Consider the following 17,224-nt stretch of genomic DNA (forward strand, 5'->3'; position numbering starts at 1 on the left):
ATCTCCAATGGGAGATCTTGCCCTGGGCATGCTCAGTGTGTGCAAATAAGGACTTAGTCCCAGAGAAGCCCGCTCGCCGCAGATCAGTGCAGGGTACAACAGGAGAGCCAGAAAAGGCAGCAATAACCCTTTGCACAGAATCAGTCCCAGCGAGACGCTGGGAGCGACGCCTCCGCTGAGCAGACCCCACTGCGTCCGATGCCGAATGGGAGACCGCAGCAGACACGGATCGAGATTCCCCCTGTGCAGCAGAGGAAACTCGAATCCTAACACATGTGACCCTAGATCTCCACTGAGAGATCTTGCCCTGGGCATGCTTAGTGTGCAAAGCAGAACTTAGTCCTAGTACCTACAGGACCTTCCGTGACAAGGACCAATGGAAGTCGCTGCAGTACCTGAGCATGTGACCCTAGATCTGCACTGAGAGATCTTACCCTGGGCATGCTCAGTGTGTGCAAAGTAGGACTTAGTCCCAGAAACATCTGCTCGCCGCTGCCCAGCACTGGCTTCAATGGCAGAAGCTGGAAAAGCAGCAGTAACCCTATGCACAGAGTGAGACTGAGCAAGATGCTGGGACCGACGTCTCTGCTGAGCAGACTTCACTGCGGCTGGAGAAGAATGGGAGACCGCAGCAGAGATGGTTCGAGATTCCCCCTGTGCAGAGGCGGGAACTCGACACCTAACATTACCCCCCTAAGGCCCCCCTCCTTGGACCTCGCTACGCTCGAAGGCAGCAATAAGCTCTGTAGCTCGAATGTGTTCAGCAGGCTCCCAGGACCAGTCCTCTGGGCCATAACCCTTCCAATCCACCAAATAGAATTTTTTGCCACGTACCACCTTGCACCCCAAAATAGCGTTCACCTCGTAATCGTCTGTAGACAATCCCGATGTCCCGGCAGATGACTCGGAAAACCGAGACATGTATACGGGTTTCAAGAGGGCCACATGAAAGATGTTGGTGATACCCAGGCGTGGAGGAAGGGCTAGACGGTAGACCACAGGGTTAACCTATTCGAAGACCTTGAAGGGACCCAAGTAGCGAGGTGCAAACTTAGTGGAATCAACATGCAGCCTGATGTTACGGGCGGAGAGCCACACTAAGTTGCCAAGAGCAAAGCTCGGAGCGGGGCGCCGATGAGCATCGGTGGAGGACCTCATTCTCTCCTTGGAGGCCCGAATGGCATCCTGAGTGCGGTCCCAAATGTCCCGTGCCTCCACAGCCCAGTCTGCCACCCTGGAGTCGGCAGAAGACACGGGCATGGGCACAGGGATACGCGGATGCTGGCCGTAATTTAGGAGGAACTGACTCTGACCGGTGGAGTCAGCTACGGTGTTGTTAAGCGCGAACTCTGCTTACGGTAGCAAGGATGCCCAGTCATCCTGCCTGGCAGAAACAAAATGTCGTAAATATGTCGTCTCGGGATGATATGCCGAAGAGAGATGCAACTCAATACTGAGTAGACGACAAAGTTCTCTCCAGAATCTAGACGCAAACTGGGGACCCCGGTCACTAAAAATTTTGTCTGGCATACCGTGTAGGCGAAAGATATGCTTGATGAACAACACAGCCAGAGCCCATGCAGAAGGTAGCCGTGGAAGAGGCACCAAGTCCACCAAGCAACCCAGCTGGCCGTTGCCGAGGAGACTTGTTCTTGGCACAGGAGACACATGCCCGAACATAGTCTGCGACGTCATGAGCCATATGCGGCCACCAGTACGTCCTCGCCAAGAGCTCAGATGTCCTCTTGGTCCCAAAGTGTCCAACCACCATGGATGAGTGAGCCCAAGAGAGAACCTCCGGTCGCAAATTAGATGGAACGAAAGTCTTGCCTGGGGGCACAGACTCCAGCGAAACCGGAGCCACCGTTCTCAGGCTCACTGAAGGGACAATAAGCCGAGGCTCCTCCTCTGATGATAATGATGATACTACAGAGCGAGAAAGAGCGTCGGCACGAACGTTCTTCTCCCCGGAAAGAAAATGGAGGATGAAATGGAACCGGGAGAAGAACAGGGACCATCTAGCCTGATGAGAATTTAGCCGCTGGGCTGTCTGTAAATACACCAAGTTCTTGTGGTCTGTGAACACCTGGAAGGGAAAGCGAGCTCCCTCCAGAAGATGTCTCCACTCTGAGAAAGCCAACTTCATAGCTAGCAACTCCCTGTCCCCGATGGAATAATTCCTCTCCGCTGGTGAAAAGGTCTTAGAGAAGAAGAAGCAAGAATGCTTCCGACCTTGAGCATCCTTTTGGAAGAGGACTGCTCCAGCACCAACGGATGAGGCATCCACCTCCATAATAAATGGCCTATCTACATCGGGGCGATGCAGGATGGGAGCGTTAGCGAAGTGTGACTTAATCAAGAAAAAGGCCTTGGAGACCTCCTCCGACCACAACTTGGGATTTGCCCCCTTCTTGGTGAGGGCAACCAAGGGAGCTACCAAAGTTGAGAAGTGGGGAATGAACTGGCGATAGTAATTAATGAACCCCATATAGTGCTGCACCGCTTTGAGAGAATGGGGTTCCTGCCAGTCCATCACAGCCTGTAGCTTGGCAGGATCCATAGCCAATCCCTGGGCAGAGATGATATAGCCAAGGAAAGGCAAAGACTCCTGCTCAAACACACACTTCTCCAACTTGGCATAGAGGGAGTTAGCCCGTAGGAGGTCGAAGACCTTGCAAACATCTCTCCGGTGGGAGTCTATATCTGGAGAGTAGATAAAGAATATCATCCACATAAACTATGACCGAGGTGGAAAGCATATCCCGGAAGATGTCGTTCACAAAGTCTTGGAAAATGGCTGGGGCATTACAGAGCCCGAAGGGCATCACAAGATATTCATAGTGTCCATCCCTGGTGTTAAAAGCCGTCTTCCATTCGTCCCCCTCACGGATGCGAATCAGGTTGTAAGCACCCCACAGATCAAATTTAGTAAATAACCTTGCTCCCCGTAGCCTATCAAAAAGCTCAGATATCAGGGGCAAAGGATACTTATTCTTAATGGTAATGGCGTTAAGACCTCTATAATCTATGCATGGACGTAGTTCCCCATTATTCTTCTGCACGAAAAAGAACCCTGCCCCAGCAGGTGACACTGACTTCCTGATGAACCCTCTTGCCAGATTCTCTTGAATGTACTGAGACATTGCCTCCGTCTCTGGGAGAGATAATGGATAGACTCGACCCCGGGGAGGCTCAGCACCAGGCAAGAGATCAATATGACAGTCATAGGGGCGATGGGGCGGATGGGTCTCCGCTGCCTTTTTGGAGAACACGTCTGCATAAGACCAATATTGCTTGGGGAGAGAGGATAGATCTGCGGGTACCTCTGTAGTAGCACATTGAACGCACTCCCTCTGACACCTACCCCCACAAGATTCACCCCATCCCAGAATTCTGCCTAAGGACCACTCATTATGAGGAGAGTGGTACCGTAGCCAAGGTATCCCCAACAGGATCTCATCAATTCCCTCAGGAATGACAAGCAGAGATATAATATCCTGATGGGATGGCGACATGGACAGAGTAAAAGGGATGGTCTGGTGTGTTATCTGTGAGGGCAGTGTCGACCCATTCACCACTCGTACCTTTACTGGTTGAGCTAGCATAACCAGGGGTATTGCGTGACGTTGGGTGAAAGCAGAAGACATAAAATTGCCCTCCGCCCCAGAATCCACGCAGAGCTCTACCGAGTGAATGAATGAGCCTATTGTTATTGTCCCCTTAAAGGACAATTTGGAGGCAAACGACGCCGTGTCTAGTGTACCTCCACCTACTACCACTAGATGCTGACGTTTCCTCGACTGCTGGGGACATCTGGTGGCAAGATGTCCTGACTGCTGGCAAACATGACAAACCTGGAGTGCACGAGCAGTCCGGGACTTAGATCCCGCTCGTGACACTTCCATGGCCTCATGTGACTCAGGAGCCTGGACTGGAGATTCCAAAGGTTTGGGGAAGGTGGGAGCCAGCCGAAACCTCTGCTTACACTGGGCTCGCTCTAACCTCCGCTCGTGAAAACGGAGGTCAATACGAGTGGACACTGCTATTAACTCCTCCAGTGTGGCGGGAATCTCCCTAGTGGCCAGGGCGTCCTTCACGTGGTCAGCCAGCCCCCTCCAAAATATCGGAATAAGGGCTTTATCCGACCACTCCAGCTCAGATGCTAGAGTGCAGAAGTGGACGGCAAAATGGCTGACCAAGGACGAGCCCTGAGTCAATGCCAACAGTTGAAGCGCCGTATCATGGGTGACACGAGGTCCTAAAAAGACCTGTTTCAGAGTGCTCAGGAAAACGAAGCACTCTGCACCACATGATCGCCACGCTCCCACAGCGGCGTAGCCCACTCTAACGCCCTGTCCGACAGGAGAGATACAATAAACCCCACCTTTGCCCGCCCTGTAGGGAAACGAGAGGCCAGAAGCTCAAGATGTATAGAGCACTGACTCACGAAACCCCTACAAGACGTACTATCACCAGAAAATTTTTCTGGCAGCGGGAGGCGAGATAGAGTCGGTACAGGGGTGGCAGTGGACAAAGTTGCTGCAGCCACACTAGCAGCTTGAACAGCAACTGCGGTTACATCCACAGCTGAGGTTGTGCACTCGAGAGCCGCCAACCTACCCTACAGCTGCTGGATGTACTGCAAGGATTGCTGTTTGTCCATCATTACTAGCCAGACCCTGGCACTAGTGTAATGTTAGGGCTAGCGGAACGCACCAAATAATAAGATAGGTAGAATAAGGTGCATTCGCAGCCCGGGGTCCACCGTGCAGAGATGGAACCTGCTGCCAAGTAATGACGGACTATATGGCGGTACAATGTGAATACACACACGGGTTAACTTCACCCTGTGTGAAGGAAGCGAACCCTGTTAAGTCACAGAGCCGCGGTACCGCACACAAGCACAAGCAAGGAGTCTCCAAGCTCAGTCCTAAGTAGAGTTGAGCGACTTTTAGTTTTTTAGGGTCGCGAAACCCGACTATCTCAACAGTCGAGTCGAGTGGAATCGGCTGATTATCGCGAAAAGTCGGGGATCGACCGAAACACGAAACCCAATGCAAGTCAATGGGGGAGCATAGTCGGCAGTGAGTGGAGACCAGGAAAACATGTACAGTGCCCATTTTAATGGCAAAAACATCCATTCTTGTTACTGAAGCTTGTCAATCTTAATTTACCTTATAATAATAGTAAGGCATTGGAAATTGGGGGTCATTTGGCTAAAGTTGTGGGGGGTATGGCTGGTTCAAGTAATTAGTGGGCCCAGGAAATCTGGACCACGTCACGGCAGTGGAGCAGGGAGAGGTAAGTATTTCAACTTTGCAAGTGCTGTGATCCTGAGCAAGCAGGGGGGGCCCACTCGTTGGCATTGGCACTGGCACAGGGCCCCTTAAAGTACGGCGGTGTGTTTGCACGGCGGGGGCGCCTCCCACCGGCAGCGACACTTTTGCGTACTATGAGGGGCCCTGTGCCAGTGACGTCGCCAACGAGTATTCCTCCCCCCACCTGATGAAGGAACCTGCACTTTCATCTGCACTTTCCTCTTTGTCCCCGTGTAAGGTGGTATGGTATGCGGGAAGAGGAACCTGACTTTCAGCAGGGTCACAATCTTGCTATGTAGCGTGCACGGGGAATGTTGCGTTATGTGTCAATGTACCAGCAGACTCATCTATCACTGGCTGGGCAATGGGCAGGATGAGGAGGAAACACAGATATAGGCCCAAAGAATAAAGTGGGCTAAATGCAGTTCAAAACTGGTAACAGGACTAACCAGGGGGCATTGCAGTGGAGGACAACTTTAATGAGTGGCTGACACAGAGAGTAGGCCCAAATCAGTAAGTAGTCTAAATGCAGTTCAAAATTGGCAACAGTAGTAAAAAGGCAGCACAGCTTTGTTCAGTGGAGGAGAACAGCAAGGAGCGGCAGACACCGATAGTAGGCCCCAACCCAACTAGTAGGCCAAATGCAGTCAAACATTAACAACTACTTAACGAGAGCCTGAAAATGGAATTTCAGGACAGGAAACCAGGAGAACAGCAAGGAGCAGCAGACACTGTTAGTAGGCCCCAATTCAACTAGTAGGCCAAATGCAGTTGTTCCATTTAACAAATATTTAACAAGAGCCTGAAGATAGAAGCTCAGGAAAGGCAACCTGGAGAACATCTTGGAGCAGAACACACCGTATCTACAACCCAGACCCAACTTGTAGGCCTAATGCAGTGTTGTTTCAACAACTACTTAACGAGAGCTAGAATGTCATGATCCCAATGGCAGGGGATCACTAAAGGAAAAGCACAGATACAAACAAGCTCTAGGGCGATGGAACCTGAGCTGACCGCGACCCTGAACCTAACACACAAATAAAAGTAGCCGGGGAACGTGCCTACGATGATCCTAGACGTCTCGCTCCAGCCGAAGATCTAACTTCCCCTATTAGAAGAAACACAGACCTCTCTTGCCTCCAGAGAAATACCCCACAGCAATAGCAGCCCCCCACATATAATGACGGTGAAATGAGAGGGAAGCACATACGCAGTATGAAAACAGTTTCAGCAAAATGAGGCCCGCTAAAGCTAGATAGCAGAGGATACAAAAGTGAACTGCGCGGTCAGCGAAAAACCCTTCAAAAAACCATCCTGAAATTACTTGAACTCATGTGCCAACTCATGGTACATGAGGAGCAATTTCAGTCCACTAGAGCAACCAGCAGCAAGAATCACATATCTGCAGGCTGGACTAAAAACCAAATAAAGCAAAACACCAAAACAGGAAAATCCAAACTTAGCTTGACCAGAAGGTTCTAGGAGCAGGGAGCAGAGGTAACAAGACACACTGGATACATTGATAACCGGCGAGGAAATGCCAGCAAAGCCAGGTTAAATAGGAAACTCCCATATGCTGATGGAACAGGTGGAACCCAGAAACCCAGGAAAGACAAGTCACCCAGTACCATCAGTAACCACCAGAGGGAGCCCAAAAACAGAACTCACAACAGTACCCCCCCCTTGAGGAGGGGTCACCGAACCCTCACGAGAACCACCAGGGCGACCAGGATGAGCCCTATGAAAAGCGCGAACCAAATCATTAGCATGAACATCCGAGGCAACCACCCAAGAATTATCCTCCTGACCATAACCCTTCCACTTGACCAAATACTGGAGTTTCCGTCTGGAAACACGAGAATCCAAGATCTTCTCCACAACATACTCCAATTCTCCCTCCACCAGCACTGGAGCAGGAGGCTCAAGCGAAGGAACAACAGGTACCTCATACTTCCGCAACAACGACCGATGAAACACATTATGAATAGCAAACGATGCCGGGAGATCCAAACGAAACGACACAGGGTTAAGAATTTCCAAGATCCTATAGGGACCGATGAACCGAGGCTTGAACTTAGGAGAAGAGACCTTCATAGGAACAAAACGAGAAGACAAACACACCAAGCCACCAACAAGAAGTCGAGGACCCACGCGGCGACGGCGATTAGCAAACTGCTGAGCCTTCTCCTGGGACAACTTCAAATTGTCCACCACATGACTCCAAATCCGATGCAACCTATCCACCACCATGTCCACTCCAGGACAATCAGAAGGTTCCACCTGACCAGAGGAAAAACGAGGATGAAACCCCGAATTACAAAAGAAAGGAGAAACCAAGGTAGCAGAACTAGCCCGATTATTAAGGGCAAACTCGGCCAGCGGCAAAAAGGTAACCCAGTCATCCTGATCAGCAGAAACAAAACACCTTAAATAAGTTTCCAAGGTCTGATTAGTTCGTTCAGTCTGGCCATTCGTCTGAGGATGGAATGCAGACGAAAAGGACAAATCAATGCCCATCTTAGCACAGAACGTCCGCCAAAATCTAGACACAAACTGGGATCCCCTGTCAGAAACGATGTTCTCAGGAATCCCATGCAAACGAACCACATTCTGAAAAAACAGAGGGACCAACTCAGAGGAGGAAGGCAACTTAGGCAAGGGTACCAGATGAACCATTTTAGAAAAGCGATCACACACAACCCAGATGACGGACATTTTTTGAGAGACAGGGAGATCCGAAATAAAGTCCATGGAAATGTGCGTCCAAGGCCTCTTCGGGATAGGCAAAGGTGACAACAATCCACTGGCCCGAGAACAGCAAGGCTTAGCCCGAGCACAAACCTCACAAGACTGCACAAAAGAACGCACATCCCTCGACAAGGAAGGCCACCAAAAAGACCTGGCCACCAAGTCTCTAGTACCAAATATTCCAGGATGACCTGCCAACGCAGAAGAATGCACCTCGGAGATGACTCTACTGGTCCAATTATCCGGAACAAACAGTCTCTCAGGCGGACAACGATCAGGTTTACCCGCCTGAAACTCCTGCAAAGCACGTCGCAAGTCTGGGGAGACAGCAGACAAAATCACCCCATCCCTAAGGATACCAGAGGGCTCAGAATTTCCAAGGGAGTCAGGCACAAAACTCCTAGAAAGAGCATCCGCCTTCACATTCTTTGAACCTGGCAGGTATGAAACCACAAAATTGAAACGAGAGAAAAACAGTGACCAACGAGCCTGTCTAGGATTCAGACGCCTGGCAGACTCAAGGTAAATCAAATTTTTGTGATCAGTCAAGACCACCACACGATGTCTAGCACCCTCTAGCCAATGACGCCACTCCTCAAATGCCCACTTCATGGCCAAAAGTTCCCGATTACCAACATCATAATTCCGCTCAGCCGGCGAAAACTTTCTAGAAAAAAACGCGCATGGCTTCATCACTGAGCCATCAGAGCTTCTCTGTGACAAAACCGCCCCCGCTCCAATCTCGGAAGCATCAACCTCAACCTGAAAAGGGAGCGAGACATCTGGCTGACGCAACACAGGAGCAGAAGAAAACCGGCGCTTAAGTTCCTGAAAGGCCTCCACAGCCGCAGGAGACCAATTAGCAACATCAGCACCCTTCTTAGTCAAATCCGTCAAAGGCTTAACAACACTAGAAAAATTAGTTATAAAACGACGATAGAAATTAGCAAAGCCCAAGAACTTCTGTAGACTCTTAAGAGATGTAGGCTGCGTCCAGTCACAAATAGCCTGAACCTTGACGGGATCCATCTCAATAGTAGAAGGGGAAAAAATATACCCCAAGAAAGAAATCTTCTGGACTCCAAAGAGACACTTTGAGCCCTTTACAAACAAGGAATTGGCCCGCAGGACCTGAAACACCTTCCTGACCTGCTGAACATGAGACTCCCAGTCATCAGAAAAAACCAAAATATCATCCAAATACACAATCATAAATTTATCCAGATATTCACGGAAAATATCGTGCATAAAGGACTGGAAGACTGAAGGAGCATTAGAAAGTCCAAAAGGCATTACCAAATACTCAAAATGGCCCTCAGGCGTATTAAATGCGGTTTTCCACTCATCACCTTGCTTTATTCGTATAAGATTATACGCACCCCGAAGATCAATCTTAGTGAACCACCTAGCCCCCTTAATGCGAGCAAACAAATCAGTCAACAATGGCAAAGGATACTGATATTTTACGGTAATCTTATTCAAAAGACGATAATCTATACAAGGCCTCAAGGAACCATCTTTTTTGGCCACGAAAAAAAAAACCTGCTCCCAAAGGGGACAAAGATGGACGGATATGTCCCTTTTCCAAGGACTCCTTAACATAATCCCGCATAGCAGTATGCTCTGGCACTGACAGATTGAACAAACGACCTTTAGGAAATTTACTGCCTGGAATTAAATTTATAGCACAATCGCAATCCCTGTGAGGAGGAAGCGAACTGAGCTTAGGCTCCTCAAAAACATCCCGATAGTCAGACAAAAACACAGGAATCTCAGAAGGAGTAGATGAAGCGATAGAAATCGGAGGTGCATCATCATGAACCCCCTGACAACCCCAGCTTAACACAGACATTGATTTCCAGTCAAGGACTGGATTATGAGTTTGTAACCATGGCAGACCAAGTACTAGAACATCATGCAAATTATACAGTACCAGGAAGCGAATCACCTCCTGATGAACGGGAGTCATACGCATGGTCACTTGTGTCCAGTACTGAGGTTTATTCATAGCCAAAGTTGTAGAGTCAATTCCCTTCAAAGGAATAGGGACTTCCAGAGGCTCCAGATTAAACCCACAGCGATTGGCTAATGACCAATCCATAAGACTCAGGGCAGCGCCTGAATCCACATAGGCATCGACGGAAATGGATGATAATGAACAAATCAGAGTCACAGACAGAATGAACTTAGACTGTAAAGTACTAATGGCAACAGACTTATCAACCTTTTTTGTGCGTTTAGAGCATGCTGATATAACATGAGCTGAATCACCACAATAAAAGCACAACCCTTTTTTCCGCCTATACTTTTGCCGTTCACTTCTGGACTGAATTCTATCACATTGCATTATCTCAGGTGACGGTTCAGACGACACCGCCAAATGATGCACAGGTTTGCGCTCCCGCAAACGCCGATCAATCTGAACAGCCATAGTCATAGACTCATTCAGACCAGCAGGCGCAGGGAACCCCACCATAACATCTTTAATGGCCTCAGAAAGGCCATCTCTAAACTTTGCAGCCAGAGCGCACTCATTCCACTGAGTAAGTACCGACCACTTCCGAAATTTTTGACAATAAATTTCTGCTTCATCTTGCCCCTGAGAGAGGGCCAACAAAGCTTTTTCAGCCTGAATCTCTTGGTTAGGTTCCTCATAGAGCAAACCTAATGCCAGAAAAAACGCATCCGCATTAAGCAACGCAGGGTCCCCTGGTGCCAATGCAAATGCCCAATCCCAAGGGTCACCCCGCAGGAAAGATATAATTATCTTGACTTGCTGAGCAGGGTCTCCAGAGGAGCGAGATTTCAAAGAAAGAAACAACTTGCAATTGTTCCTAAAATTCAGAAAACGAGATCTATCTCCAGAAAAAAACTCTGGGACAGGAATTCTAGGTTCAGACATAGGAGCATGTACAACAAAATCCTGTATATTTTGAACCTTAGTGGCAAGATTATTCAGGCTGGAAGCCAAACTCTGGACGTCCATGATAAACAGCTGGGATCAGAGCCATTCAAAGATTAAGAGGAGGAGGAAGTAGCCAGGCAGCAATAAGGCTAAGCAGCAAACACTGAGGGAAAGAGAAAGAGAGAGAAAAAAAAAAAAAAAAAACTTCCTCAGACTACTTATCCTCCTACTTCAGCCAATACAATTAACACTTTGTGGGCCGGTTATACTGTCATGATCCCAATGGCAGGGGATCACTAAAGGAAAAGCACAGATACAAACAAGCTCTAGGGCGATGGAACCTGAGCTGACCGCGACCCTGAACCTAACACACAAATAAAAGTAGCCGGGGAACGTGCCTACGATGATCCTAGACGTCTCGCTCCAGCCGAAGATCTAACTTCCCCTATTAGAAGAAACACAGACCTCTCTTGCCTCCAGAGAAATACCCCACAGCAATAGCAGCCCCCCACATATAATGACGGTGAAATGAGAGGGAAGCACATACGCAGTATGAAAACAGTTTCAGCAAAATGAGGCCCGCTAAAGCTAGATAGCAGAGGATACAAAAGTGAACTGCGCGGTCAGCGAAAAACCCTTCAAGAAACCATCCTGAAATTACTTGAACTCATGTGCCAACTCATGGTACATGAGGAGCAATTTCAGCCCACTAGAGCAACCAGCAGCAAGAATCACATATCTGCAGGCTGGACTAAAAACCAAATAAAGCAAAACACCAAAACAGGAAAATCCAAACTTAGCTTGACCAGAAGGTTCTAGGAGCAGGGAGCAGAGGTAACAAGACACACTGGATACATTGATAACCGGCGAGGAAATGCCAGCAAAGCCAGGTTAAATAGGAAACTCCCATATGCTGATGGAACAGGTGGAACCCAGAAACCCAGGAAAGACAAGTCACCCAGTACCATCAGTAACCACCAGAGGGAGCCCAAAAACAGAACTCACAACACTAGAAGATAGAAGCTATGGAGAGGCAACCTGGAGAACACCTTGGAGAGGAAGACACCGTCTCTACAACCCAGACCCAACTTGTAGGCCTAATGCAGTGTTGTTTCAACAACTACTTAACGAGAGCTAGAAGATCGAAGCTATAGAGAGGCAACCTGGAGAACACCTTGGAGCGGCAGACACCGTCTCTACAACCCAGACCCAACTTGTAGGCCTAATGCAGTGTTGTTTCAACAACTACTTAACGAGAGCTAGAAGATAGAAGCTATGGAGAGGCAACCTGGAGAACACCTTGGAGCGGCAGACACCGTCTCTACAACCCAGACCCAACTTGTAGGCCTAATGCAGTGTTGTTTCAACAACTACTTAACGAGAGCTAGAAGACCGATTTTTTTTTACATATTTTTCCTATATTGTTTCACAACATTATATGGGATATATATTAACAGGGACACATACTGCGGTGTGAGCTGTTACATTAGTTTTTTCAAGCTTTGTGGTATTTGATTATGGATTTTTGAACATATTTGATACATATTTTTTCCTAACACAATGGTCTGTTGCTTGGAGATATATGTATATGATGGAGTCGTCATTTTACCAATGAGTATGAAATGTCTTCGGGTGTAAGCTTTATAATTGCATATGTATATACTTTATTTATTATGCTTTATTTTTATTTTTAAATATTTTTGCTTTTTTATTTATTATTTTTGTTAGTAATTTGAATTTATATCGCCCTATTTAGGTATCTCTTGATAAAGGCTAATGCTATAGCCGAAACTTTGAAATATGATACCTACCTCATGTGGATCTTGATACCTACTTTATGTACCTTTTTGGTCCTTTTTGTGCGCATTTGGCTTGAATACGAAATGAAATAAATTTACATTTCTAATAAATTTCAACGTGTTTGGAAAAACAGTGTGCCGGATATTTTTCGAGACTGAAAAGTAGGCTGTAGGTACTTTAAAATAGCTTCCAGGGGTACACAGGCAGCAGTGGTGTGGTCAGTGGAGGACTATTGGAAGGAGGGACCGCAGACAGGCTTAGTAGGCCTAACATAACAAACGTAGGCTGTAGGCACTTTAAAATAGCTTCCAGGGGTACACGGGCAGCAGTGGTGTGGTCAGTGGAGGACTATTGGAAGGAGGGACCGCAGACAGGCTTAGTAGGCCTAACATAACAAAAGTTGGCTGTAGGCACTTTAAAATAGCTTCCAGGTGTACACGGGCAGCAGTGGTGTGGTCAGTGGAGGACTATTGGAAGGAGGGACCGCAGACAGGCTTAGTAGGCCTAACATAACAAAAGTTGGCTGTAGGCACTTTAAAATAGGTTCCAGGGGTACACGGGCAGCAGTGGTCTGGTCAGTGGAGGACTATTGGAAGGAGGGACCGCAGACAGGCTTAGTAGGCCTAACATAACAAAAGTAGGCTGTAGGCACTTTAAAATAGCTTCCAGGGATACACGGGCAGCAGTGGTGTGGTCAGTGGAGGACTATTGGAAGGAGGGACCGCAAACAGGCTTAGTAGGCCTAACATAACAAAAGTAGGCTGTAGGCACTTTAAAATAGGTTCCAGGGGTACACGGGCAGCAGTGGTGTGGTCAGTGGAGGACTATTGGAAGACTATTGGAAGGAGGGACCGCAGACAGGCTTAGTAGGCCTAACATAACAAAAGTAGGATGTAGGCACTTTAAAATAGCTTCCAGGGGTACATGGGCAGCAGTGGTGTGGTCAGTGGAGGACTATTGGAAGGAGGGACCGCAGACAGGCTTAGTAGGCCTAACATAACAAAAGTAGGCTGTAGGCACTTTAAAATAGCTTCCAGGGGTAAACGGGCAGCAGTTGTGTGGTCAGTGGAGGACTATTGGAAGGAGGGACCGCAGACAGGTTTAGTAGGCCTAACATAACAAAAGTTGGCTGTAGGCACTTTAAAATAGCTTCCAGGGGTACACGGGCAGCAGTGGTGTGGTCAGTGGAGGACTATTGGAAGGAGGGACCGCATACAGGCTTATTAGGCCTAACATAACAAAAGTGGGCTCTATGCACTTGGAATTATCTTGCAGGGGTACACAGGCAGCATTGGTGTTGTCAGCGGAGGCCGATTGTAATGAGTGTCTGACAGTTAGTACTCCCAAAAAATAAATAGATGTTAATGTCTCGCAATACAACAAAACCAAAAAACAAAAGGGTGGCATACTTAGGTACAGGGGTGGGCTTCTCTGCTGTGTTTCAGACCTAGTAATTTGGCGCAAAGTATTTACTGGTGTAAATATAGGACACTGCCCCTGACTATTTTAAGTAGCATCATACATGTCAACACATTGGTATTGTCAGTGCCAGGCATTGAAGGATGTCAGCGCATAGACTAAACATTGGTGGAGCTGTGAGATATCATTTTGCAAATCGTAGAGCACTGTTTGAGCTTGGGGGGGAAACTGTCTTGTGGCCGGCGGTACAGGCCCAGGGCCCCTCATGTTACAACGGTGTGTCTGACGTTGGTTGCACGCCACCACCGCCAGAGACACTTTATTGTACTATGAGGGACCCAGTGGCAGTGCCGTCGACCAAAAGCGTGCACACCCACCTCTTCAGACAAATGACACTCTCACAGGTGCTTGCGCCAAGTGGCGAGACCATGGCCCCCCGTGGGGGGAGTTTGGCCATTTAGGGAGGTGTAAACATGTCGTATGCTGGACAAACAGCTGCTGCAAATTACGAGGTTGGAAAACTCAGTCAGAGCAGTCCAGAAGCAAGACCTTTTCATTGGAAAGCTAGGTGTCAGTCGGGAAAGGTGGGGCAAAATAATTCAAAATCCAGTAGTGGTTCATTTTAATGAAGGTTAGATCATCAACATTTTGGGTAGCCAGACGAGTCCTTTTTTCGGTTAATATTGAACCAGCAGCACTGAATAATCTTTCTGATAGCACACTAGCTGCTGGGGAAGCAAGCTCCTGCAATGCATATTCTGCCAATTCTGGCCAGGTGTCTAATTTGGATGCCCAGTAATCAAATGGGAATGACGGTTGAGGGAGAACATCGATAAGGGATGAAAAATAGTAACCATACTGGACAAATGTTGTCTCCTGTCACTTTGAATTGATGCTGCAGTACCTGTCCTGTCTGCGGTCATAGCAAAATCACTCCACAACCTGGTCAGAAAACCCCTCTGTCCAACGCCACTTCTGATTTGTGCACCTCTAACACCTCTGGTCTGCTGCCCCCTGCAGCTCGTGTGAGAACGATCACTGGCGCTGTGTGCTGGGAATGCCTGGATCAAACGGTCAACAAGAGTTGATTGTTTGGTTGCTAATATTTGTTCCAAGTTCTCATGTGGCATAATATTTTGCAATTTGCCTTTATAGCGAGGATCAAGGAGGCAGGCCAACCAGTAATCGTCATCGGTCATCATTTTACTAATGCGTGGGTCCCTTTTGAGGATACGTAAGGCATAATCCGCCATGTGAGCCAAAGTTCAAGTTGTCAAATCTGCGGTTGTGCTGGGTTGAGGGGCAGTTACAGGAAAATCTACGTTACTTGTGTCCCTCAAAAAACCAGAACCCGGCCTTGCCACGCCACCAATTTCCAGTGACCCCGGAAAAGCTTCCTCATTAAAAAAATACTCATCCCCATCATCCTCCTTGTCCTCTTCCTCCTGTTCACCCGCTACCTCGTCCTGTACACTGCCCTGACCAGACAATGGCTGACTGTCATTAAGGCATTCCTCTTCCTCTGCTGCAGACGCCTGCTCCTTTATGTGCGTCAAACTTTGCATCAGCAGACACATTAGGGGGATGCTCATGCTTATTATGGCGTTGTCTGCACTTACCAGCCGTGTGCATTCCTCAAAACACTGAAGGACTTGACACATGTCTTGTACCTACGACCACTGCACACCTGACAACTCCATGTGTGCCATCCTACTGCCTGCCTGTGTATGTGTATCCTCCCACAAATACATAACAGCCCGCCTCTGTTCGCACAGTCTCTGAAGCATGTGCAGTGTTGAGTTCCACCTTGTTGCAACGTCTATGATTAGGCGATGCTGGGGAAGGTTCAAAGACCGCTGATAGGTCTGCATACAGCTGGAATGTACGGGCGAACGGCGGATATGCGAGCAAAGTCCGCACACTTTGAGGAGCAGGTCGGATAACCCCAGATAACTTTTCAGGAAGCACTGTGTTAGGGGTCGAGTTCCCGCTTCTGCACGGGGGGAATCTCGAGCCACTTCCGCTGCGGTCTCCCATTCTTGTCCAGCCGCAGTGGAGCCTGCTCAGCAAGGACGTCGGTCCCAGCGTCTTGCTCATTCTCATTCTGTTCTGAGAGTTAGTGCTGCTTCTCCAGTCTCTGCCATTAAAGTCAGTGCTGGTCAGCAGCGAGCGGACTTCTCTGGGACTAAGTCCTTGTCTGCATGTACTGAGCATGCCCAGCGTAAGGTCTCCCGTTGGAGATCGAGGGTCATGTGCTCAGGCTCTGCAGCACATTCCATTGGTCCTCTTGGCAGGTCCTAGAAGGGCAAAAGTGCTGTGGCCACTTCCTGTGCTGCTGCTATATAAACTGCGCATGACCGCACGGCCATGCGCTAGTATTGTCAAACAATTGCTAATGTGTGTATGTTGTGAGTGCAAGTCGTCCTTGGAAACCCCTACCCTATTGAATGTCTGTTCGCGGAAGGTGTATGGCTGCTATCTAGCGCCCGACTTAGCCTACAGCACTAAACACACATCTCAGCGTCCTGTAGCTGTGCCAGCCAGTACGGCGCCGTGCGCCTGCCTTGCGCTTTCCATACCCGAGTCTGGGTGGTTAGTGGCGTCCGTTAGTGCGGCATCGCTCGCACTCTTGTGCACTTATATTTCTTAAGGTTCTCTATACACCCAGTTGCGGTGTTACGCCAGCAAGGGTCTAATCGGGCTCCAATCCCTTCTGGGGTTAAGTCCGCTGACCACTTGCTCGCGCACTAGTGCGGTACTGCGGTCCTGTGAATTAACAGGATCGCTTTCTTCACGCTGGGTGAGGTTTAACCCACGCGTGTATCCTTTAGTGTACCGCCATATTGTCCGTCTTGCTAGCTGCAGGGTCTTTTACCTGCACGGTGGACCTCGGACTGCGAACGCACCTAGTTTCTTACCATCTATACTTGGTGCGTTCCGCCAGTCCTTAACACACTGCACCACCAGGTTTAAGGTGTGAGCCAGGCAAGGAATGTGTTTCAGTTGGGAAAGGGCGATGGCAGCCATGAAATTC

Source organism: Ranitomeya imitator, chromosome 2 (assembly GCF_032444005.1).
Source record: "Ranitomeya imitator isolate aRanImi1 chromosome 2, aRanImi1.pri, whole genome shotgun sequence".
Lineage (NCBI taxonomy): Eukaryota > Metazoa > Chordata > Amphibia > Anura > Dendrobatidae > Ranitomeya > Ranitomeya imitator.